This window comes from Lepidochelys olivacea (assembly GCF_965140295.1).
Source record: "Lepidochelys olivacea isolate rLepOli2 genome assembly, chromosome: 8".
Classification (NCBI taxonomy): domain Eukaryota; kingdom Metazoa; phylum Chordata; order Testudines; family Cheloniidae; genus Lepidochelys; species Lepidochelys olivacea.
The window spans coordinates 92,677,372-92,702,142 of NC_140418.1; the positions used below are offsets into that span (position 1 = coordinate 92,677,372).

At 40.7% G+C, this 24,771-nt stretch overlaps 1 pseudogene across 1 annotated transcript in view; it reads left to right on the plus strand.

Annotated features, from left to right (window-relative positions):
• LOC311524960 (FRAS1-related extracellular matrix protein 1-like) overlaps positions 1-24,771 on the plus strand; it is a 128,301-nt pseudogene that overhangs the window by 49,581 nt on the left and 53,949 nt on the right. The window contains exons 22-27 of the transcript in view: positions 2,178-2,272; positions 2,367-2,482; positions 5,834-5,978; positions 11,030-11,171; positions 15,000-15,195; positions 21,556-21,821. The product of the transcript in view is annotated as an FRAS1-related extracellular matrix protein 1-like (transcript). The remainder of the gene's footprint in view (positions 1-2,177; positions 2,273-2,366; positions 2,483-5,833; positions 5,979-11,029; positions 11,172-14,999; positions 15,196-21,555; positions 21,822-24,771) is intronic.

The window sequence follows — 24,771 nt, forward strand, 5'->3', positions numbered from 1 at the left end:
GTCAGGGACGCAACCCCATCCCTAAATCTCTGACTGCCAGAAGCTGGGACTGGACAACAGCGGATGGATCACTTGATAATTGCCCTGTTCTGTTAATTCCCTCCGAAGCCTCTGGCACCAGGCCCTGTCAGAAGACAGGATATTGGGCTAGATGGGCTTTTCGTCTGTTCCAGTATGGCCATTCTTATGTTCTCTGAGTATTCCTTGTATAAAGTGAGAATGCCAAGGAATCCATTCCAAGTTCTTAAGGGACTCTGTGAGCACAAAATTCATGAGACACCTGAGACTATTAAAAATGTAAGGATTTAAAAATCTACTTGACTGTTTATTTTTTGTACGTCAGTCAGCTCAGACAGTGAACGTAGGCTGAACAGTTTCCCTTGGGTTTCCAGTCCCAGGTTCTGGTTCTCATGCCCTGGACCAGTGCTGCTGCTCTGAGCTCACAGCACTGCAGAAGAATGAATATTTAACTTTTTTTCAAAGTGACTCTTTAATTGAAATATTAAATATTTAATGAGTCTTTTCTGTTCAGAAGGCAAAAATTCCAAATGAACAAATTGGGCCTGATTTACTGTTACGCAAAAAACCCTTTATGCTGTGCTGGCAGCCTAACAGTGACGGAAATGGGTAATACATCCTCCACAGAGGACATCCCTGGCTTGTATAGCACTGGTGTATGGATTCTATCCCAGATCTGCTCTCGATCCCACCCCCCCTCCGCCCCTGGTATAGGGATATGTCCGGGTGTGACTAGATTGCACTGTGCTGTGGCTATTGTCTGGTTCCTTGGGCCTGATGGGAACCAGAACAGAAGCTAGAACAGCTTGGAGGCTACTCTAATTTACCCCAGGAGCTGGGCAGGCCCTTGTCTGCCCCAGAATACAGGGATCACAAAGGTGCTTTAAAGCTACCTTTGTGTGTTGCCGTCCCCCCGTTTCTCCCCTCCCCCCCAGCTCCCTCCCCAACTTCAGGAATGGAGGAACTGAGAACAGGAGCCAATCTGAGAGAGGATTCAAGAGTTGGCTCATTCAAATGGATCTGAAACAAGGTATTCACAGATGTTTACACCCCTGACTCCTAATCTTTCCATTACCTGCAAGGTGGCCTTGTCTCATCCCCTTGAGTTTACAACGATTCTAATACTCATTGATGTCAAGATGCCATTTGCCTGTGCCAGGATTTCAGGATCAGGCCTATGTAACGAATCCAAGCTTTATTAGGTAGGGCTGCAGCTTGCCTCCAACTTTCCAGTTGTGAAAAAATGATCTGTCATGGTCCTTTGTGAGAGCATTTGCTTCATAAGTGTATTTGTCCAACACTCCAGTTCTGCGCAAATAAAATCTGTAATCAAAACAGATGACACTTCTAATTTAGTGAGGCCCTCTCTAATAGCACTGAGCTACAGCACTTTGAGTGGGACCATCAGTTCACATTCCTCTTCCCAATTAAATGACAAAAACTAGTTAACTAATGGAATCAAACCAATATCCTAGATGAGCTATGTAAGAAGGTATTGAACTGTTTACACACATTTGTTTGCTTTTTCATGACTTGAAATTAAACAAAGTGTCTGCTCTATACTGTGTTATACACAAGTTTGAAGGGCAAAAAAAGTATACTGGGGATAAATATAGTATTTTTTCAAATGTGCATTTATTGGGGGGCAGGGAGAGCTCATAACACAGATAGATTTTTGATCATTGATGAAATCTTGAGTTCCCTGGATGAAGGCAGTGCAAGCAAATCTGGGCATGCTTGTGGAGTATCTAGCTTCCAGTTGTGGGGAGGAAGGAGCCTGCGTAAATGTATTTAAGGTAAATAATGCAATCTCACCCACTGCTATTCCCCCTCTCATCTGTCCTGGGTGCCCCCTGCAATTGCAGCAGATCTGCCAGGTTATCTCAGTCAGTCCTGGTTAAAAGACTTGCCCAAACCTTGCATTCTCTCACTCTCCCCTGTGTGCATCTGGTCTCCAGAAATCTGCTTTTACAAACAATAGGAAACCAGTGTCTCCCATCTGATTTTTAATCTCTCTCTTAGCACAGTAAACTTTGAGAGGAATCTCTTGGGAAATTTCCTTTGATAGCCTCCAATATCTTTCACTCTGGCTTTAAAAATTCCTCATTCTCCATCTCAGAAATCTCAGAAATTTCCTTTACTTCTTCCTCTTCCCCTAGATAATGGAAGGTGACATGTGTGAGCTGGGGCCTGGCACTTTGAATGCTGAAGATCTTGATGTCCCTCATAATGCACTGAAAGAACAGGAGGACTTGTGGCACCTTAGAGCCTAACAAATTTATTTGAGCATAAGCTTTCGTGAGCTACAGCTCACTTCATTTCTCTGTCGTTGCCCCACCCATTCATAGATTGATATTAAATGGAGTCTATGGCGGAGATGTTGGTTGGTACAAGGAGCTGAACTCAGCAGTCCTTTATCAAGACTTACAGATTCACAGCTTTTCCTTGGCTGAACTCAAGCAAGGTCTGAGTAATGGAACTTTAGCTTTCTTTTACTGCCTTTTATTGTTCGTACACTTTCGCTGCATCAGGGCTATGTGGATTATATATGATTGCACGTGTACAAAATGGTCTCCTTGGTCTCACAGTGTTAACACACTATTATGAGACTTGGATTAATTACAGCCTCTCTTGTGGCCTGTTCAGGAGGAATATGGTCATCTGTTCATAGAATGTTTTGTCTTTACTGAACAAGACTTTTAAAAGGCTGGGGTCAGATCCTTGGCTCTGAATGTTTAATAATTTTCATTTATCAGCTTCACAGCGCAAGAGCTTGCCTCTGATATAACTAGATTTACGTTGTATGAGCTGCGGATGTCCTCTGCTGGAAACCACAGTTCATTGCAACGAGCTCGATATATGCTTAAGCTTTTCAGACTCAAGAAAGAGAATGAATTGCACTTTCCTTAATACGATCTATGCAAAATGAGCTGGGGATTTCACTTTGAAAACAGAAAGAACCGAGGCTATGGTGATAATTTATAGTGTACATACTGTATAGAATGTATGGCTTGCTTGAAGGTCAGTGAGATGGGAGTTTTTTGCAAATATAAGGAGTAATTGTGCAAATCTTCCTTCCCTTCTCCCCCCTTTTTTTCTAACCACACTATAGCTTCCATACTGATTGTACAGATTTCCACAAGAGATTGTTGATAAATGGATGAAAGTGTACATACCCTCCACAACACAAGCCAAGCCAAGCCAAGCCAAAGGGACATGATGTGAAAGAGAATTGGCCAGTTCAGTCTGTAGCTTAACCATGTGATGGACCCAAAGGCATCTCGGAAGCTGCCAATACAACTGCCTCTAGAATCTGCTAAAGAACCAGATGCAGCAGATAAAGTATGTTGCACAGCTTGGCATCTGTGTCCTATTCTTGCCAAGTGAGGAGAAAGGAGCAGGGTGTGGAGGAGAAGCAGTACAGGGCTGTGGGCTATTTGGCACCCCAAAAACCCAAAAACGATTATGATTTAAGCTGAGAAACCAACCACAGAGCTTTGTTTCACTTGTGTGTTTAAAATTTGTAAAGACCAAATTTAAATTTTTAAAAAACTAGCAACAGTAATTCTGTAAATTGAATTAAGTGAGATACAAACCTTTTTCACAGAGAAAGGCCTTGGAGTGAGGAAAAAGAAATCTCAGATTTGTGTATAGATTAAACTGTGTATAAGGGAAAAAAACCTATTTATTGCAAACTTGATAGAGTTGCATTAATGTATGTACAGAACATTTCCTAGAATCTTATGCATACTTCTCCTATAGTTTCAAATGGATTTGACTGCTTAAAGTTGATATCCTCATCATCTGAAGCAAGATATAAGACAGGTGTTTGAAGCTTCTGGAAAATTTACTATTAGTTATCTTAATTTCTTATTCCCAGGAAAGTCTGACAAGCTCAATGGGTCCTTTTCAATTATTTAATTGTACTTTTCCATAAATATTTGTTTTTAAACTAAACCAAAAATGACCATAGGATATTGTGGGGTATTGGTGGGCCAGATTCTCAGCTGATGTAAATTGGCCTTGCTCTGTTAATTCCAGTGAAATCATGGAGCCACACTGATTTACTCCAGCTAAGGATCCAGCCCAGTGACCCCAGCTAAGGATATGTAGGGATTCAATCCATTAGAGCTTTCTCAGATGGAGCACATCTGAACATATGCATGTTCCACAGAGCGATTTCAAGAAGATGAATACATCATTTGGATCCATCCTCCACACTGTTTGGATTGCACACTCCAGAGAAGTGTAATGGCCCTTAAGGAACTTGTACATAATGGCTGCTTCCGTTTTTGAAAAAACTGAGACTAGAGGAAATTAGCTTCCTGAAGCTGATTTATTAGAAAAAAGCTTATTTTGCAAACTGGAAGGGAATATATCTGTGCATTCCATCTATACCAGGGCCATCCACGAAACACAGTCCATTGCTTGCTGTTTCCTAAAAATAAGAAGCTTGTTCAGCTTTTATACAATGAGTTAAAAACCCTTTACAGATGTGATTGAATTTGAGTTCTGTTTTCTTAGGCCTCTCTTTTGCAAGCTGCACTGTACTGGCAAAGACCCAGGCCAGAGTGGAACCTTACAGGCGTAAGAGTCTGCAAGCACAGAAACATTTTAACCCAGCAAACACATGATACATTTGGTGAATAACAATTATTAGAATTGTCAGAGCACATTTTGTGGCAAGGAGATAAATCTAAATTAAACAGAGAGGCACTTGGTTAAGGTGCTGCATAAAAATTGTCATCAGCAATGGAAGGAATAAGAACCTGTAAAATATTTGTTGCTGTATCTCTTGCAATTGCTCAGGACAACTTTATTTATTCAACTAACTCCCAATTATTTTTAGGAATGTCTTTCCTTTAATGCTGTTTTAAAATTCCAGCATATTCAAATACCTTCTTGTTGTATTCAAATCCCTTTTGAATTTGACAAACTCTTGATTTATTTAGCTAGGTGCTTTTCAAGTCAATTGCTCTCTCAATTTTAGGTAAGTCCGGTCCATGAAGAGCCTGATCCCACATTTCTTCTGTAGCCAGCTCTCCCAACAAGGGTAGAATCATGGTCTAGTGGATGGGATGTTAGATTAGGACTCTGGAGACCTTGATTTAATTCCCACCCTAGCCACAGACTTCCTTTGTGACTTGGGCAATTCACTTAATCTGCCCTGTGCATATGTTCTCATTTATTCTGAGAAAAAATTGGCTTACTATTTCTCTACCTTGCCAGGGGTGTTGGGAGCATAAAATCCATAATGGTTGTGGAGCACTTCGATATTACGATGCTGAGGGCTATGCAAATACCTAGAGAGATTGACTTTAATGGCAGTTCTAGCTGTGGAAGAAATGCTGGATCAGGCCCAGGCTATCCAAAACTATTTTAAAGGCCCCGAAAACACATTCAAGAAGCTGTCATGATTTCACCTCTTGTACGGAACTCACTGATGGTCTCCACTGAAGCTCGCCAAACTTGGATGGTGATGAACTATTAAAGTGGAGGGACTTCCACTGAGATTGTTCTCCACTGGCTGTGCACGAACAGGAATAACAGCGAGAGCAGCCAAGTGGATCTCAGTTGCCATGATCCAATGTAAAAGGGATCATGTCCTAAGGCTGTTGCTGCTTCCATGGAACTCCTACTCATTTCAACAGGAGCATGATTGGGCCATGGAATAACTGGGTCCCAGGCCTTGTAGTTGTACTTTCAATCCCAGTGATTGGGTTTTGAATCCCATGACTGATGTCCTTTTGAAGATGACTTGAGTGTTCTGTTCTAAGTTTTTACTGTCCAGTTTCCTTCCCCCCCCTTCCTATAGGACTGATGCTAGTGTACATGCATGATGACACAGAAAGCCTAGAGGATAGTTTTACCATGCAGCTGACAGATGGCAAGCACACAGTCCAAGGGACACTTTACATCTACATCATGCCAGTCAACGATGAAATCCCTCATCTTTCCAGGTTAGCTATTTAAGTGACATTGAACGCAAAATGACTTTAAGAAAAAAACCACACGCAGTAGCCAGGGAAAACGTGGTTTCTTTCTAGTTGTTAGCATTTTGAGTAAATTGTTGTTGGTAGGAAACTAATATTTTTTCCTTGTACAGTAATGACATTGAATTGTAACCTGAGCCAGAGTTCAGCTAAAGCCTTGACAGACTAAATACGATTGAGTGAATGTAGGGGCATTTTAAGGACATGGTGAAATCCTGGCTGCCTTGAAGTCAAGGGCAGAACTCTCACTGACTTCATTTGGGCCAGGATTTCACCCTTCCTCCTCCTCTTCCTCCTTCATCATCTTCTCCCCTGCCCTCCATCCAAACCTACAACACATTTTTCATTTTCCCCAGTCCACTTTGGACAATTATCCCCATTTACTGCAGTGCGATGAGATCTCTATTGATGCTCATAAGCAGATAGGGGCTGAATCTGCTCTCTTTAATGTTAACCCTCCTGTTGACTTCAATAGGTGCTGAATGGATCCCAGACCATGCAACCTGCAGTGCCAAATGCTCTGAAAATGCCTTTCGTGAGGTACTGTTACTGCTATTCTTACAATGTTTTTAAGTTAATTCCTGCTCTGACAGGAGAGCAATAATTTCATGTGTTATAGCCTGTTGATGATCCTGCTTAGACAAGAATGTTCTTTTTAATTTTGAAATATTCTACGGCAATAAAATTTGGTGCAAACATGCAGGAAAAGCTCATTTTCTCCCAAACAAGTTTATTTGTATGTAATGTGATGAGCTGGGATTTCCTGGTACAAGACCTGAAAGTTAAGCTTACAAGTATTAAGGCCACATTTTCCAATTCCAGTGTTTAGGCCCCAAAGTAAATGGCCTGATTTTCAGGAAAACACCTACAAAATTGACTTTAATTCTCAGCCGTCTGTAAATCAAACAGTTTGTTCAGATGTCTAATTACTACAACGAGTGGAAATATTTTTCCACAAAAAAAGATGCAAAATACTTTTTTGATTAAGGGTTTGTAAAACCACAGACCTCAAAACACAATAAAACAACAAAAGTTTATAGTTCTTGGAATCTGAAAACGTTTTGTCTTTTATGAACTGATTTTTTTTTGATGAAAGCTGAAAATAATGTAGGAAAAATTTCAATTAACTTTTTTCATGGGGAAAAAAATTATACATCTGCTGACCAGTTCTATTCGTTGCAGATTTAGGTGCCCAACTTTAGGTACCCACATTTGAAAACTGAGCCGCCAGAGACTTGTTTAGCTATCTGTGTGCTGATTTTAATTTGAAAATTTGTCCCATAATCTAAGGTACAGAGTGCAGATGTGGCTGTTGCTCTCACTCTGGGGTAGGGAGTGGGAAGTGACACTGTGGTATGTTCCAACAGGTATGACTGCCATGTCTGGAGTGAAATTTTGAACCCCCTGAAGTCAATGGCAAAACTCCCATTGGCTTCAATGGAGCTGGGATTTCACCCCTTAGAGATCAAGCTTCAAAACCTGTCTTGGCTCTGAGAGAGAAAAGCAATTTGGTGGCCTCCATGGAGGCAAGCCATAATACAGTCTGGTATAATTAATAGTCTTGTTCAAAGGTCTATTCAAAACCCCTTGAAGTCATTGGACTTTATATCAAGCCCTAAAAGGACTGTATGGAGAAGTTTGGCTCTTTCCAGTGGTGTTACAGATGGAGTTTCCATCAAATGGGGGAGAGGCCTGGTAGTGGTACAGTATGCTTCATAAGAGGGTTTCAAAAGTTGCCAGACATATAATCATGAAAAATAAATTTGATAGGATGAGCACAAAGTAATGGATGATATTTCTTTTATTGGCCTGACATATATAGGAAGAAAGTCCAGGGGTAAGGGCATTAGCTTGGGATATGAGAGATCTGGGTTTGATTAGTTGTTCCACCATAAATTTCCTATGTGATCTGGAGCAAGTCATTTTGTGTCAGTTTGCATCTGTAAAATGGGCGTAATGGTACTTCCTTATTTCACAGGTGTGTTGAGTAGAGCTGGGCTTGAAATGGTGTACCAATCCTGTGAGAATTTTTGAGATTTCAAAAACTTTTCCTGTTCTGAATTGGGGCAAAAAGATGAACACTCAAAAATTTTCACAAACTGAAAACCAACCTCCCTCCCTCCCTCCACCTCCCCCCACCAAAAAAAAATTGGATTGGGCCAAATGAAAAGTTTTGTTTCAATAATTTTAAAAGGATTTGTTTTTGTGTTAATCTTTTAAAATGTTATAAATTTTATTTTAGCTTAAATTTTGAAACAAAAAGTCATTTTGACCTGATAAATGGAACATCTTTTGCTTTAGAAAATTTTGAAATGGGGCATTTTGAAAATTCCAAAACTTTTTTTCCAAAATGTTATCAAAATGGGAAATTCTTTGAAACCAATTATTTCCCATGAACAGTTTCGATTTAAACAAATTCGTGACCATCTGTAGTTGTGAGGGTAAATACCATGCCTAGATTTCAAAGCATAGATTAATAAGCTTGATTAACTGATAAAACAAAATATTGCTCTGATTTTTCTTCCTTAAAAGATCCCTGGATATTTGGGACCCTTTCTGGCATCCTTGTCAGAGAAAGAGTTCAGCAATTCACTTCATCTTGTCCTTCTCCATAGTGAAGCAACAGACTGAGGGGTGTTCAGTTTGGTATTGATACTCCACACATTTGAAATGGCCTTGGGTACATTCCCAGAGCATCATGTGTGTATTTTTAAAATGTTTATAGATAGTGTAAACATTGAACATCTGCAAAATGGCAAAAAGTCCTTGCTTTCTGCCTGAATTTCCTCTGGGGCTCACCTGTTCAGAGTGTGCAAAAATTTCTCCTCTATGAGGGAAACATCGCTAACCTTTCATCCCTGACTTTCAGGTTATGGAGCCCTGGGGCAATGGAGATTTATGACCCCCTCCTAAATGTCGCAATGTAACATCAGAAGTTTGATGGTACTCAACTGTACTAAATAATATTCAGGGCTGGCCTTTGGTCAAACAGCTCTCTGGAGGTGCCAGAGTTCGGAGCTTCCCAGAGTACAGAAGGCTGCTATCAGGGAGCAAGGGACAGGCTACACCACTTGACCTATTGAGGCCACTTCCAGCCCTACATTTCTAGGATTCTTAGTTATCTGATGCATTTAACCACCTTTTTGTCTCAAGGAATCTTTATCACAGTTGGCTGATATTAATCACTTTTTAATTTTTTACACTCTGGGGACTGAGCATTATTATTCAGAATTTGAGCTGTGCAGCTTAGTCATGATAAATCAGAGGATGCAAATGGTATTGTTTCTTTTTCCTGGTTGGATAAAGATGGAAGCACTTACACCAACCGTGAGTACCAATATTTGTGCAAACTTTATTCCTGTTGGTGAGTACTTACTCACATGACTAATCCTATTGATGACAATGGGATTACCCAGAGAGTAAGTGTTCACCATCATGAGTAAAGGTTGTACAACTGGGCCCTGTAAATTTACTACACAAGTACTTACGCATGCAATTTTGACATTTTCTTTCTGCAAACTATATGTCAGAAGAATATGACCACTTGAATGTCTGGGCAATGCAAACACAAAAAGAGAGGGCAACAGCAGTTGAAGGAAATACATTTTAAACAAATTCAAAAAAAATTTTGCAAGAAAATATTTTATATTATTCACGTATGCACTCATAATAGGATTGAAAGTTTTCTGCTCTTTCTTTCCTGTTAATTTTGGAATTATTGGCTTAATTATTGGCTTAATTGGCTCCTGTGGTTGTAATGGAAAGCAGTGTAAAAATTAAAAATAACTACCGAGTTTTGAGAGATCTTCTTCCAGCAAAGGAGAGCCATACAATGCTTACGTGTGCACCATCCGTAGCTTGTGATTCTGAAAAAGGACACAACTCATATGTTGACATAGGCAGGACTTTCTATTCAAGTACCGTAATAAATGTTTGTTTAAAGTACAGATAAAAAACCCTACATGCTTGATGCTAAGACAAGCCTGTTCATGCCTAATAAATTGGAGAAATTGCTCAAGAATACTTCATCCGTATGAAAACATTAGCCCTGTACTGCTGCCAAGCGAAGTGAGACCTGTGTTCTCATGCTGTGTAAAGTGATGGTCACACAAGTTAGCGTTTCCTGGGTATGGCTGTCTCTCAAACACAATTTTCCTGAAATGTGAAAACATTCTAGGGAGATTACTAGATATTATTTACTTTTTTCAGCCAAATATTCCCCATTTGGGTATGTTAACCTTTTTGCACAGCTGTTTAGCTTACCAAGCTCCACACTGGAGCCTGAGGTACCATCTTGAGATAATCTGAGTAGCAGAGCAACATCACACCACTTCCTCCATTTAAAATTCAAGGGAGATCTGGGGTCAGGGAGGGATAAAGCATGGGCAGGAAGCCTTGTTGGCAGCACTCTTGTGGTGGGTGCTGAACAAACATATAAAGAGAGTCTGTGCCATCCCCCAAGAGTTCCCAGATTAAAAAATAGGATAATCTCCTTGTTCACACTCTAACTGACCACTGATATGTCCGGGAACTAACTGACCTTTCTGTCAAGCCACTTCACTCATACGCTTTTCAACTCCTCATTTCCCTCCCCTCCCTTGTTATTGCTACTGCTGCTTTAGTGGCAGCCTGACAAAGTCTTCTACCTCCCAAAGGCTTTGGCCTCACCCCTGGGAGATGGCCATGGCTGGACCCCAGGAGGTGGCATGGGATAATGTTGCTTGATCTGAGACACACATTGGCCTCCCAGGGCTGGAGAGGGGAGCTCCTTCCTGCCATTTCTATTTTTTTTTTCTGACTAGCTCAGAAAAAGAACAACCCTCCATTGCACTGGTCTGAGTGTAGTGTTATGTAAAATACATCCTCTGGAGCTAGTAGCCACTGTGCAAGATAGAGACATGGCTAAGTGCAAAGAGGAACAAGAATTTCAGCTCACCGATTATAGTTGTACAATGCCAGTTGTGAAGTGATGTGCCTTTAGTTTACTCACCTGGTGTCCCCTTTCGTGCCTTCCTCAGGAATACAGATTTGGAAGTTGAAGTTGATGAGAATAAGATCATTCCCAGTGTAGCATTAGAAGCAGAATACAAAGATTCCCCCAGGGATAAACTCCATGATACCGTCAACAACGTGCCACAATTAGGAGACTTAAAGTTAAAGGTGCTGACTTCTTTTGGTGTCCATCTATTTTTAACCTGTAAGCATGCAGCATTCCCACTTAATTCTGAACACAGTATTCACACACTTGAAGTGGTCCACACTTAACCCCTTGAATGTTTTGCCTTTATTGATAACATAAATAGTAATAATAAAACACAAACCACAGCCAAAATGGTCTCCTGATTTTCGTTGGTCCTAGAAGTTCACCCTGTAGTATCTCCCTTTCTCTTCCCCAAATTCCCTTTGTCTCAGAAATAATAGCATTTCAGTGTCTACCCTTTTTGAATTAAAGCTAAGAGGACCCACCCAATCTGACATCAACGCAAGCCAGTAAACATAACCCTACATCACTGTGCAGAGTCTTCGCATCTGACATTAGGATAAGTCAGCAGAAAAATATCACCTCTCTATACTGTGTCCTAGAAATTGACACTTTGCTCCGTGACTCTTTGAACCATCTTTTGTAATGAAACATTTTAACTGACTTTTATATTGGTTCACTAAGCCACTATGCTGTCTTCTTCCTTTTATAATTAAGCAACTTGAGAAATCCATTGGGGTCAATAAATTTTGAGAATGCTTATATAAAACAGAATATAAAGTTGATAGTCTTGCCATCAGAAGCCAGTAAAAGTCAATCCCTTTATGTGGCACCTCTACAAATGGCATTATGTCATTGCAAAATATTAGTAAGAAATGGTAAGGTTTTTATGCAGGGCTATAAAATGTAATGAGTCTCACATAATTTACTAATATAAATGTGTATGTGTAGAGGGAGAGAGGGAGTGATTTTAAAAGTAGAATTCCAGTTTTTTGGCATCTTGTGTGCATGAGGAAAGCTAGCTCATAGAAATATATTACAGTGTATTTCAGCATTTTTGTTTTGTTTTGCTTTGCTTGCTGGGAATACCCAAAACATCGTTTCAGGAGTCAGGTGGTCATGCCTGACAATTTTTCAGTAAAAAGAGCAAAATGGTAAGAAAATGGAAAATGTTATGGTGCTAGTTAGGATGGCTATATTAGTTCTTGGCTATGATATAGCTGTCTAGATACTGCAAATACCTGATAGATGAAGCAAAAACGTTGTAGATTTTTTAAAAAACAAGGTGGTATATTTCAGTGCTCAAAGTTTGCTTTAAAAAAAAGAATTTATATATAATTATATGACCAAACTTTTAAGTAATTAATTTTATAAGGGGATCATCTGAATGAGGTTTTATGTTACAGTTCTGAATGCTTGAGTTGTGTCAAAGTTAAACATGATCTGTGAAGTTGGGGAAATAAGTTAATTGCTTCTTCACTTTCAGTCTCATGGACATAAGCAAACATGTTTGCTAATAAAAATGAATAGTAGGGATTAAGCCTTCTAAATAAAAAGCCTAAGTTCTCTGGGAGATGGTTTAAATTACAAGCTCAACTTTTTGTCCTGTCTGACAATACCAGTTAATAATGACAGCAAGCTGATCAAAACTGGAGGAGGGAAGGGTATGATAGACCACATTCATTAAATATCCATGCTAGTTATTAGATAGGAGCAAGGGTAAATATTTCAACAGTGATTCTGTTTAACCAAATCAAAACTCTTTTCAGGTGCCACAACTGTTCACTGTTGCATGTATGAATGAACTGTCCTTTCTGTCCAACAACAGCTTCATTAATATTCTTAGCTCCTTACCAAATTCAGACCTAAAGAGTTAGAAGTTCTAAAAGATGGCAAACAATCAAATTGCCCAATTTTTATGGGTTTTGGAAGCATGACTTTGTAGGACTGTAAATGGGGCTGTGACTTCAGTGAAAGTAATATATATATATAATTAAGGATCTTCACAGGTTCAGATTTGGAATCCAACATATTTGGGTGTTTTCAGCATTGCTACCTCTTCTGACATGTGCTAAGTCTTCCGTGGGCAGGTGAGATGCAGTGCAGGTGCTTGTTGGGTTGGATGATGCTGAGGGAATAGCGTGATGGTCACTGTGTAGGGTAAGTTATTAGCCATAAAGAATAGGATAATAATAAATGCATGCAAAATTAACTTGTGCCTCTGCGTTTCAAAAGACCAACAAATATGGTGGCAACATTGAACTTGAAGAAGAATACTATTGTGTTCAAGGTGCATGCTGTGATTGCTGCCAGCCTAGGCAGACTCCTAACCCTCTTCTGCCCTCCCATTCCATCACCATAGCAACACCCTCACAGTCCGACAGGTTCTTGCGACCCCAGCCTCTCCCTCCCTTTTCCCTGGCAGACTCCAGACACTTGAAAGATATTCTTCTCTAGGTTCCTCCAAGAGGTAAGTGACCTACTGTACGTCTCCTTCCAGCAGATTCCCAGCACACCACAGCCTTGTCCTACCCTGTAGCTCTTGACAAACATAGAGTGCTCAGTTAGGGACAACATTCACCTGAATCTTTTAAAATATTTGTCTGTGGAAAAGGGTCTGGGGTGAATTTTGATCACGTTCTTACTCCAGAAGTCAGTTCATAAAGGTATAAGCTATTTCTAGTACTGTGGAGATAAATGGTTGTAGATGCTACAGGGTGGCACATAATGCCTCTTTGCAATAGCCAGGATGGTTAAGAATGTACGCTAGGGTGTGAAACTGCTCTTTGTGGTGTCTAGACTTGTGATTATTGAAATTGAATTAAACAGGAAGAAATTAGGCTGCATGGAGAGTGGGTTCCTGGGGGGAGGGCGTGGGGAGGATGGAAAAGACAAAAGGAACTGTAGTCCTCATCTTAAGATCCCTGTACACCTGCTGAACAGCAAAAGCCCCCCATGTCATCCTCAGATCCTGATGTTTGGAAGAAGGTTATTTTGCTGCTGCTTGTTTTTTAAAAAGTGAGCTGTTGAGAAGCCATGTTGGCACTTTTACCATGCCCTGCACAAGCAAGGCATACATACAAGTGGCTGCCAGTCTGAAAAGGTCAAGCAGACTAAACATCCTCAGAAAGTCCCTGGCCAGCCTGCCTCCACCTGGGCCTTTTGAATGAGTTGCTTTAGAGCTAATAAGACTTTAAAGATTTTGCAGTGGGTAGTAGGTCCCCTCTGAACTAGTCTAACTCTAGATAGAATTATTGTGACAAAGAGTTCGAAAATATAATCCAGTATCGAGACAGAGTTTGGGATGGAGTGGAAGGGACACCGAACTACTGATGGAAAAAGGCTATTGATAGTGGACTAATCTATCTCTTGCTCTGGGCAACCCCTTTCTTGTTCCTCTCTTCTATTTCTTCAGTTGTCTTTTTCTAATATCATCTCATCATGATATCTAAGTGCTTTGTGCCTCCCCTTTGGCAGAACACCTGCTTCTGGCCAGCTAGCAAGTACAAATAAAAACACCTGAGTGTCAGCTATGAACATTACAGTGTGCTACAATGGACCCATCTGCAGTACTTGGCACATGCCAGGGATTTTTATGTGACTGGCTGGGAAGTAGGATACCAGAGAGAGACGGGGGGCGAGCGTCCACTGGGCAGACAGAAAACATTGTTTTGGAAAGGGTGCCAACTAGGGTTAGGTGGGACAGTCTGGATTTCTCCCAGCTAATGCATTCAATAAAAATTTCTAGGTTGATTCCAGGAAAGGCAGGAGGTGGGTTTCCAGAAGAACAAGCTTAGATGTGAACATTAGTAGTTGTTTCATTTCTTTAGAGAATAAAGCTAGTACCCATAATAATACTTCTGTTAAAAGGCTTATTGTACATTATTCCATTGCATGTACCATGTCTGATGGATTGGCTCATGTGTTAGCTGGGGAAAAGGCAGCCCAGTGTGTTTTTCTTTTTTCATTTGTGCGTACAGATCCAACCATTTCATTCTGTTTTTCAGTCCGTGTCATCTTGGACTACTCTGTATCCTGGAATGAATTTCACTTAAGAGGATGTGGACATGAGCCTCCTCTGGTAGTTCCATACTAACATCCTGGGTCCAAAGAGTTATGATCGTTTTCAGTTTTACATGACAGATGGGGAGAACAGCTGCCCACCGGAAAGCTTCTACATCTCCATTAGAAATGTGGGCAAAGGTAGGAAATGAGCCTACAGCAATCATGGGGAGGTTTAGCCCAATGTACCCAGTTCAAATAAGTGAAAACTGCAGCGTGTTAAAAAGAAAGGAAATGCTCCTTTTCCCTTTATGTGGCACTGATGTGTTTTAAAATGCATGGGCAAAGTTTGTAGTTCATTTCCTCCGAAGAGGCCAGCTCCTCCCGGCATTCTGATGAACAAACTCATTAGAATAAAATCCATTATGCGCATAACTAATGACACAAGTTGACAAATCTGTTGACAATTATGGCCACATCCCTCATGCGTTTACTCATAACTCATTGAAGTGGCCAAGAGAAGGGAGTTCAGTCCAGAAGTCTTACAGCTCACCAGCTCCAAGCGCAGTGGCCTGAGATTATTTCCCCACTGGATTATAAAACTGTCATTAGTGAAGGTAACTCTCAAGGTCCGGGGCACGAGATCGTGAGCTGTTCTCGGGAGACCTAAAATCTCTTTGTAGGCAGGGTGGGGGTATTCCTGGGCTCTTATTCTTCTAGCTGGGTGGAAAAAAAATCACACAAGGTCTGTTCCAAGTACTATCTCATGTCCTTTAGAAATGGATAGAAATCAAATTGAGACACCAGTGTCCTCAGAGTGTTAAATTTTACTAAATTCTTGTCAGGTGGCTGTAATTTATTGAATGTAGGTTTTGTGAAATAGTGCTCCAGTCAGTGAGAAATTGGCACAAGAGAAATGGAGGCAGCTAATTCTCAGGGGGTCCTTGTTGGCAAAAACCCTCTATTGAGTCCTCATGCTACTTGTGCTCATAACTGCCGAAAAACCAGGAGTGCCATCTGCAAACTGTGATTCATAAACACTCTGTCAGTCTGCCATGTACCCTGACATCATGAAATAACAAGAAGCAGCATTGTAATAAAGAGAGGAGGTTTGCAGTCGACCAATTAAATGCATCTAATTTATTTCTGTTACAGCTGAGGCTTTATTTATTAGTAAACAGCTGCATTTGTTACACTTTTTTTTTTTAACTACGAGTGTGCCAACTGGCACTTTTGATAATCCATTAATCCTAAATAATCATCTGGGTACTTCATGGATGCTGGAAAAAAAAAGAGAAAAGGTTATTAAAAGTTAAAATGTAACCTTGCAAGTAGGATGGAGGGTACTATCCTGCAGTTGGCCTGCATGAGTTACAGTGACGTAAAGTTAGCAGGGCAACTTGTGTGCTAAGTATACACCCTCATGCACCCGCCTTGGCAGTCAACTGCAAGGGAGGTAAATCCCATGCAGGATCTGACCCTATAAATTTTAAACATAGCCTGTATGTGGAGAAGGAGCATTTTGCCTGCTGGTTTCCATTCCCTCCCCCTTTCTTAATGCTAACTTGATTCTCAGCATAAGTAAGAATCCACTAATTGGTTGTCAAAGTCTAATTAGCTGATATTACAAAAAGTGTGTATATGTGTATATATGTGTGTGTGTATATATAGATATACACAGAGAGAGAGAGAGAGAGAGAGAGAGAGAGATTGGCCTTTTATAATTGGAGCTGAAAACCCAACCTTTCCCACATCTCCCCCGGTGTGTGTTAATTGAGTTCTAGGACTTTTCAGTGTATTTTTAATGCTCTCTCCTTTTCAGTTCTCTGGAAGGTTTGGCAGTTAATGAGACAATAATATGTGCAATCAACGAAAAATGTGGTACAAAATAGGCAAAGGCTTCTGCAATTGGGGGTGGTGACTGGAGTGTGTGTTTGGGGGGGGGGAGTAGGTCTCTCTAAATTGGGGTCACAAAACTAGTACAAATCCATGAATTTCCCCCTTGTATGCGTTTTCCACCCCACCTCCACTTCCCAAGTGGGAATAATACTTGTAAAGAACTGTTTTACTATCTAAAAGGGGTGCCCTTGTGACAAGTGTCTGATGCAGGAGTAACTGGATGAAATTCTCTGGCTTGTGTTATGGAGGAGGTCACACTCGATGGTCTGATGTAGTCTTCTGGTCTTAAAATCTATGAATCCATTAAGAGTCTCTCCCATCACCCTTCCATTCTAATATACGTTCTGATACTGTGCTCTTCACCAGAGTATTGGAGCACCTTCCAGCAGTGCCTTATGCATCATGACTAACATCTGCCATATGTTGCTTGTTTCCTCATCCTCTTCCGAGGGGGAGAAGTATGTGCAGTGGAGTGTCTTGTTTTGGTAGGGTTTTTAAAATATACACGTTGCAGTGTATTTTTTTTTAAAAGCATTGCTCCTTAGAAAAGGTGGGCGCACATAGGTGTCCTGTACGTGACACACATGATGCATTTACTTTTTCAGCCATATTGTCCGCTTTTCCACCTTCTCTCTTCCTCCTCGGCACCATTCCCTCTGTACCTGCTTTTAAACTGTCCCCTCTGCTCCTCTTGTCATCCTAACTTCTTTGTTCCTTCTGCCGCAAGCCCACCAATGTTGTATTTCAAGCAGAACGTTCAAGCCCACAGTGTTTGAGCAAGTTCATAACAAAAGCCACACAAATCTCCCCCGACCTTGGTAGAGAGAGAGAGAATACACAGTGGCCATTTAACCTAATGGAACTTTCAAGAAGCTGCCTGCAAAAATGCTGAGGGCTGAGAATGGTTTCAAGTGTGCAGATGCCCAAGTCAAAGAGGCTGGGCAATATTGCCAGTCTTGGGAGTCTGACTGTGTTTTTATTGGATATGGAAATGATTTATCATTTATTTTTTTGAAAACATACTGGGGCCAAATTCTGTCATCAAATAAAAATGACTTCACTAGAGATCTGACGCTAGAATTTGTAGCCCGTGTCAGTTTGTACCCTCTGTGTATTGAAATATAAGAAAAAAGTGATAAGAACAGTAGTTGACTGGACTACCTAGAAGATAACTGACATCTTTATGTATTCATCTGATTTTAATATATTATTGTAATTCCAGATGCTACAGTATTATGCTGCAAAGATTTTTTTTTACTATAAATTATTAGATGATGTGCAATGACCAAGGTATTCAAACATAAGTGCTTAAAGTGAGTCACCTAGGCTCCACTTCAGCATGTCCTGAAGTCAATGTGATGTACGTGTGTGTTTTAAGAGCTTTGTTGTATCTGGGCCCTAATTCCATAGTGAGAGACCTAACAAGATAGCTTAATCTTCAAAAATGCTAAGTACCTGCGGCTTTTATAAATTCCAGTACAAGTGCGGACCCTCAACATCTCAGACCTTCACCCCTAGGGCCTTGTCTGCACTGACAGGTTTCGGGAAGTGCCCCACCATTGCGCAGCTCAGGTGCAACTCCACTGGTACTAGCAATGGAGTGGGCGCTACTCTCGACCAGCTGCTGGCGTTCTTAGCACTGCATCATCTAGTATGACTCTGAGAATGGTTTGACAACTTGATATTTTCGGTCTACACAGCCTCGTGACAGGAAGCCTCGCAAGGGAAAGATTCCCCAAAACTGCCAGTTAGACCCAACTTAAGCATCTCAAGTTGGGCATCTCAGTGTAAAGACTGCTCTTGAGAACTTGGCCCCAAACCTTTCTGCCTTATTTTTCCCCTTCTGTCAAATGGGGTTAATAATACTTGCCCACCTTGCTGGTGTTTTGTGATGATCAATTCACTAGCGCTTGAAAAAATACCATATACATTTTGCAAAGAAAACTAAATTCCTTAGTTGTTTTAAGATGTAAATATGATTGGCTAACTCCTCAGCTTGTGTAAATTGCCATAGCTCCATGGCCTTCAATTAAGCAACACAAGTTGAGGCTCTGGCTTGCTACAGCTGAGTATCTGCATAAGCTTATATTTGTAGCCTCTGTGCTCCTTCCCCTCTATTTCCCTGCACCCCCTAATGTTTGTTCCTCTCATTTGTTTAGTCTTGTCTTTTATTTAGATAGAAGCTTTTTAGAGCAGGGGATGTGCCTGTCTTTGTTAATGGAATGCTTAGCACACTATGGGACCCAGATATTTAAGAAATAATAACAACACTAGAATGAACACACAACCCTCCAGTGGCTGGCAGCCTTCTGTCACCACAGGCTTGGATGTATTTTTTGAAACATTTCCATTGGGCTACAGAGTTACCTTGGGCAACTTCACCTCCCCATGCCTCACTTTCCCATCTCTAAAATGGGGATAATGGTACTGATCTTGGAAAGTACTTTGAAGTATATTGATGACACTACCTACAGTGTAGACACTACCTACACCGATAGGAGGGATTTTCTTATTGGGGTAGGTAATATACCTCCCCGAAAGGCTGGCTTAACTATGCTGCTCACCCCTGACCGATGTAAGTAAACCGACCAGATTGTCTAGTGTAGAACAAGCCTTAGTGGCTTCTACCTCAGATCCTTCAAGGTGACCTTATGCTGAGTGTTGTGATCACAGTGGACAGAAGTCAGTTACATTTTGGGGACAGGGAAAAAATTTTTATAGGCCCACTCAAAAATGCTAAGTTGCCACAATGCCTGATTATGGGGGAGCACAGAGGCTGGATCTCCTGAGTTTCAGGCAAGCTCCCTGACCTCTGGACCATCCTTCCCCTGCTAGCTTTGTTCCTCTCTCCTTGACTTCGATGTTTCCTCCCACACGCGTTGATCTCTTTTGGAAACAGCCTGGAAATGGTTCCCTGACTTCAGATGAGCCTTATGAATGTAATAATACTCTTTCCTAGAGGCAACATATAACTGGAACCTCCCTGCCTTTAAAACACAACTTTAATGACTTGACTTCTGCCAAACGTTCCAAGTCCTGCATTTTCAAGTATGTGTTCCGAGGAAGAGTTTTGTGGTGGTGGTGATTTGTCTTTTAGTTTCCAAAAATTGCTTTCAAGTGTTGATTACATTCACTTTATAAAGGCAAAATAACTAATTGTGTTTATACTGTGGTTAACCATGAATAAGTTCCTAAGAAATTAGTCACCTGCTTAATGCATGAAATATAGTACATGCGGTTACATCCAAGTGTCCCATTGGTTTCAGTGGCATACCAGTACAGCACAGCAGATGCAGTGGGAAGCCAGCAATGATGGTTTTCATGGTTAATTGCCATGAAACATTTTGGGTAAGATTGAACCATCAAACTGGTTTTGAGAGCAGCGCCGGAAACAGAACAGAACAGAGTTTGCAGCAGGAATAAAAAAATACACATTTAAAATCTACAATCTCCAACGTTGCTAACTGACTTACATGAATAATAGGAGCTCTGTTGTACATGAAAGACAGCTGGCAACATTATAAGAAGGTAAGAGGCATGAAAACTGCTGGCTCAGTGCTACAAACACCCTGCTTGACCGTTATTATCAACATGTTAATCTGCAGCAGTGCATTAGGAAATCAGCATGGCATTTTTTCTTTTTATGTATACTGTCAAATGTAAAGTTTCTCTTTGCTTCAGCCTTTGGCTTTCTCATGGTGATATGAAGATTATTCATCCTGAGCCCTGGGATAGTCCAAGATGCCATTCTCTATTTTTGTCCCATTGTTGTCATCCAGCTCATTGTGTTGTAATTTTAACACTTTCATTTTTTATAACCTCGGAGAGTTAAGAGTGGATACGATAGAACTGTATCAGAGGGCTGCGAACTGGCAAATCATTTCTACTTCTGATCCTACTTGTCCAGCTCCTCATGGTTTTAATGTATTTTGGCTGCTGTTTTGTAAATAGGTGAGAATTGTCTTGATCTTCCTGTGCTGCTGTGATTTTAAAAAATAAATCTAATGGCTGTGGAACCTCTGTTGCTGAGATTACAGCATCACATAGCACTAACAGCTTAAAATGCAATGTTGTGCTTAGTGCTTAGTTCATTAAGGCATTTTGTCAATCGGCTCATTTGGGCCTATTAACTTAATTGTTCGTTGTGAACAAAGGGTCGTTCTCTCTTCACAAAGAGAGAACCTCAAAGCCAGTTTAAATATTTTGGGGAACTCATGTACATGCAAAAATATGCATGCATATGTACGCACACACACTGAGTGGCATCTCCATATTGTATGGATCAGATTGGAAGTTAAAAATCAGGAGGAGGAATGTTTTGTTTTTAAAACAAATGCTTCTAGATCTGTATGGCTGTACTGTTGCAAATGTCTTGTACACACCTAAGTTAAAGTTTCTTTGTGCTATAAAAGGTAGTAATTTAACTGAGGAAAATCCAAAACCTAGCAAGCTAAAAGAAAAAATCCTTTCCCAAGCTGTTTTGATAAAGTTCTCTTTGTTAAATCCCCTACAGTGTTTTGTGGTTCATTTCCCCGACCTCTCCCTCTGTGTACAAAAAGCTGATTTCCGCCCTCCTCCTTCCCCTTCCAGTGGAATGTAAAAGGATTATCCCCCCTTTTAATTTCTCTTCCAGAGATTTTTTTTATTATTATAATTTTTTAGGGGACATTGTTCTACTCACCAAATATGTAACTTTAACAGAGGGTGACAGGGTGACCTTGACGACAGATGTTCTTATGGCAACAGATGGCACTAGCAAACCCGAGAAGCTGCTGTATGCCATCTCTGTGCCACCTGTGCACGGTCAGATTGAGTACATCAATTATCCCCGGCGTGCCCATTTCCAGTTACAGCCAGTTGGATGTGGTGGCCCAGAAGGTCTGCTACGTTCATGACAATAGCCATGAGGCTAGTAAGGATTCATTCAGGTGAGAAGGCTTCCCTGTTACTCTCCAATGTATTTAAAGACCTTGAGTAGGCTAAGGGTTAAATTTGCTTCTCATGTACTCCCTACACCATGCCATAAGTGCAGTATTTAATGACTGATATGATAGTACTGAAGAGACTGCTTCAGTAATATCGTGGTATGTTATCATCAGTACAGTCATGACATATTTTTATTATTGAAGTCATATGTCCAAAGGCAATAGGAGACATGCATGCTTAGTATTGAGGGATACCTGGCTAGATGTTCATAATCAATTAGCATGTGAAATCAAAATATGTTAGTACATTTAAGAGGTTTTTCCCCCATCCTGCCCTTTCCAAGATCTCAGGTGGCAGGGCAAGGAAAATAATCTATTCCCCATCTGAAAAGGCAGTTGCTCTCTGGTCAGTTTCTTCCTCCTGAAGAAAAAAAAATGTCTGAAATTATCGGTAGAACTTAATCCAGATGGTGGTGTCGTTTCTAAGAAAAAAGCATATGTTGGCTATTATGATACTTAAATATAATGGTTTTATATTCCTCCAGTGGGTAAAAAAGGCACACAACAGGGCTGTTTTTTTATCCTATGAATGGAGAGGGGGAGGCAGGAGATTTTATCTTCCAGAATGGTGTGTTTCCCAAAAGATGTGGCAAATTCAATTGATAAGAAACTGCTGTGAAAACCATACTCCGGTGGAATGTAAATTTCTGAGCAACTTTGCCCAGTAACAGGGCAGAGACTTGATTTACTGCCCACTCTGAAATATAATTTTATATATTATTCTGGGCTTTTTTAACATGTTTTTCTTTCCAATCTGCTTTAAAAGTTATTTACGCTCCCTTTGCAGCAAAATGGGTACTATAACTAATTTTATTCTTACTATGATTAACTAGGAATAATTTCCTAAGAAATGAGTCAAATTAACAAGGGGAAGAAAGAATCTATAAATCATGAAAGTGGTCTATTTCTAAGTGGGGTTAAAACCACCATTAAATAAATCATAGATTCTAAATTATGACCCACTTGAATATGAGAAAGAATCTCTTTTTTTCCCCTTCAAAACTCTTGGAGAAATGGAAAATTAAAAAATATGGACAAGCTTCTACAGCCCCTTTACACCATCCAGGAGGTGTAAAGGAGACCGAGCCACCTGCAGGAATCCTCCCCAGTATAAGCAGTTTCCATGGGCTGCAGTAATAATACCCAAAATGCTGCCCTGAGCTTGGGCTGTGGCAGGGAGGGAGGGGTTGTATTCACAGCTGCATGCTGGCTATTCTCAGCTGTGAAATGGCTGTTAAGGGGCTGTAACTGCCTAACATAGGTTGGAGTATCCGTAGGGCCAATCTAATTTATGCTGGGGATCAGACCCGGAATATGGATGGCACAAAAGTTGCTTAAAGTCCCTTTGCCTTCCCACTGGTGTGCCTGCACCAAGCTCAGGAACAGAGGGTATGTCTATACCACAGTTAGACACTTGCAGCTGGCCTGTGCCAGCTGACTTAGGCTCATGGGGCTGGGGCTATGGGGCTGTTTAATTACAGTGTAGATATTCGGGCTTGAGCTGGGACCCTCCAACCTTGCAGGGTCCAAGATACTAGGCTCCAGTCCAAGCCCTAATGTCTACACCACAGTTAAACAGCTCTGAGGGTGAGATTTTACCTGTAAACAGTTTCTTAATGTATTAGGCTTAGACTTGCATGTTTTGTTTTATTTCGCTTGGTGACTTACTTTTTTCTGTCTGTTATTACTTGAAACCACTTAAATCCTACTTTTTATACTTAATAAAATCACTTTTGTTTATTAGTAAAGCCAGAGTAAGTGATTAATACCTGGGGGAGTAAACAGCTGTGCATATCTCTCTATCAGTATTATAGAGGGTGGACAATTTATGAGTTTACCCTGTATAAGCTTTATACAGAGTAAAATGGATTTATTTGGGGTTTGGATCCCATTGGGAGCTGGGTGTTTGGGTACTGGAGATAGGGGACCTGCTGAGCAGTTTTTGGTTAAAGTCTGCAGCTGTGGGGGCGTGGACCAGACCTGGGTCTATGTTGCAACAAGCTAGCATGTCTGGCTCAACAAGGCAGGGTTCTGGAGTCCCAAGCTGGCAGGAAAAACTGGCTCAGAGAGAACTTCATCACGTCAGGTGACAGTCCCAAGGGGATCTCTATGACCCAACCCATCACACTGTTGAGAATTCTAGCCCTGTATCTTTTGGAAATGTTTTTTTATTTAAGGAATGCTATCAGTAATGCAGAGTTATGCAAACACCTTCCACTCTATGCAAACATACAGAACCTTTTAACTAGAATTGCTAAAACATCTCAACATTTAGAAATTTCAGCGAACTTTTTGCTCAAAATTTTGATGCGGAAAAGAGATCGAAAGGAGAGTTCCATTTTTTAACGAGCTCTTCCTTTAACCTCATATTTGCAATTATTTTTATGAACTATTTTCTTTCCTAAAAACATACATAAAATGGAACCTGTGGACCCAGTTCCCTTGAGGTCACTTGAGCTATGTTTGCTTATTCCTGTGAAGAATGGTTCCCCAATGTTTTGTATTCTAGGCCCAGGCTGTTAGCTGGTGTAAATCAATAGCACTGCATTTACTTCAGTTGTGCTAGGTCCATTTTACACTGGCTCTTTGGCTTATAAAGAAAGTTCATAATGCTGCTGCTAAGAGTCTCCTTATTTTGTAATGTGCTTCTCTGTCCAGAGCACTGTGTGTGTCTGTGTGAGTGATTCTTTTGGATTCATTCAGTTGTTTGGTTTGGTTTCCATGGAGTAAATCCTGGCTCCTCTTTTGCATGTCTTGAGTGCTTTCTGGCAGTGGAACTGGTATAGTTCCTCTGGACACAGGGTTTGTGTGTGTGTGTGTGTGTGTGTGTGTGTGTGTAATTAGAGGGGTTACACAAGGGATGCACACACATTCCCCATGTGTCATGAAGCTC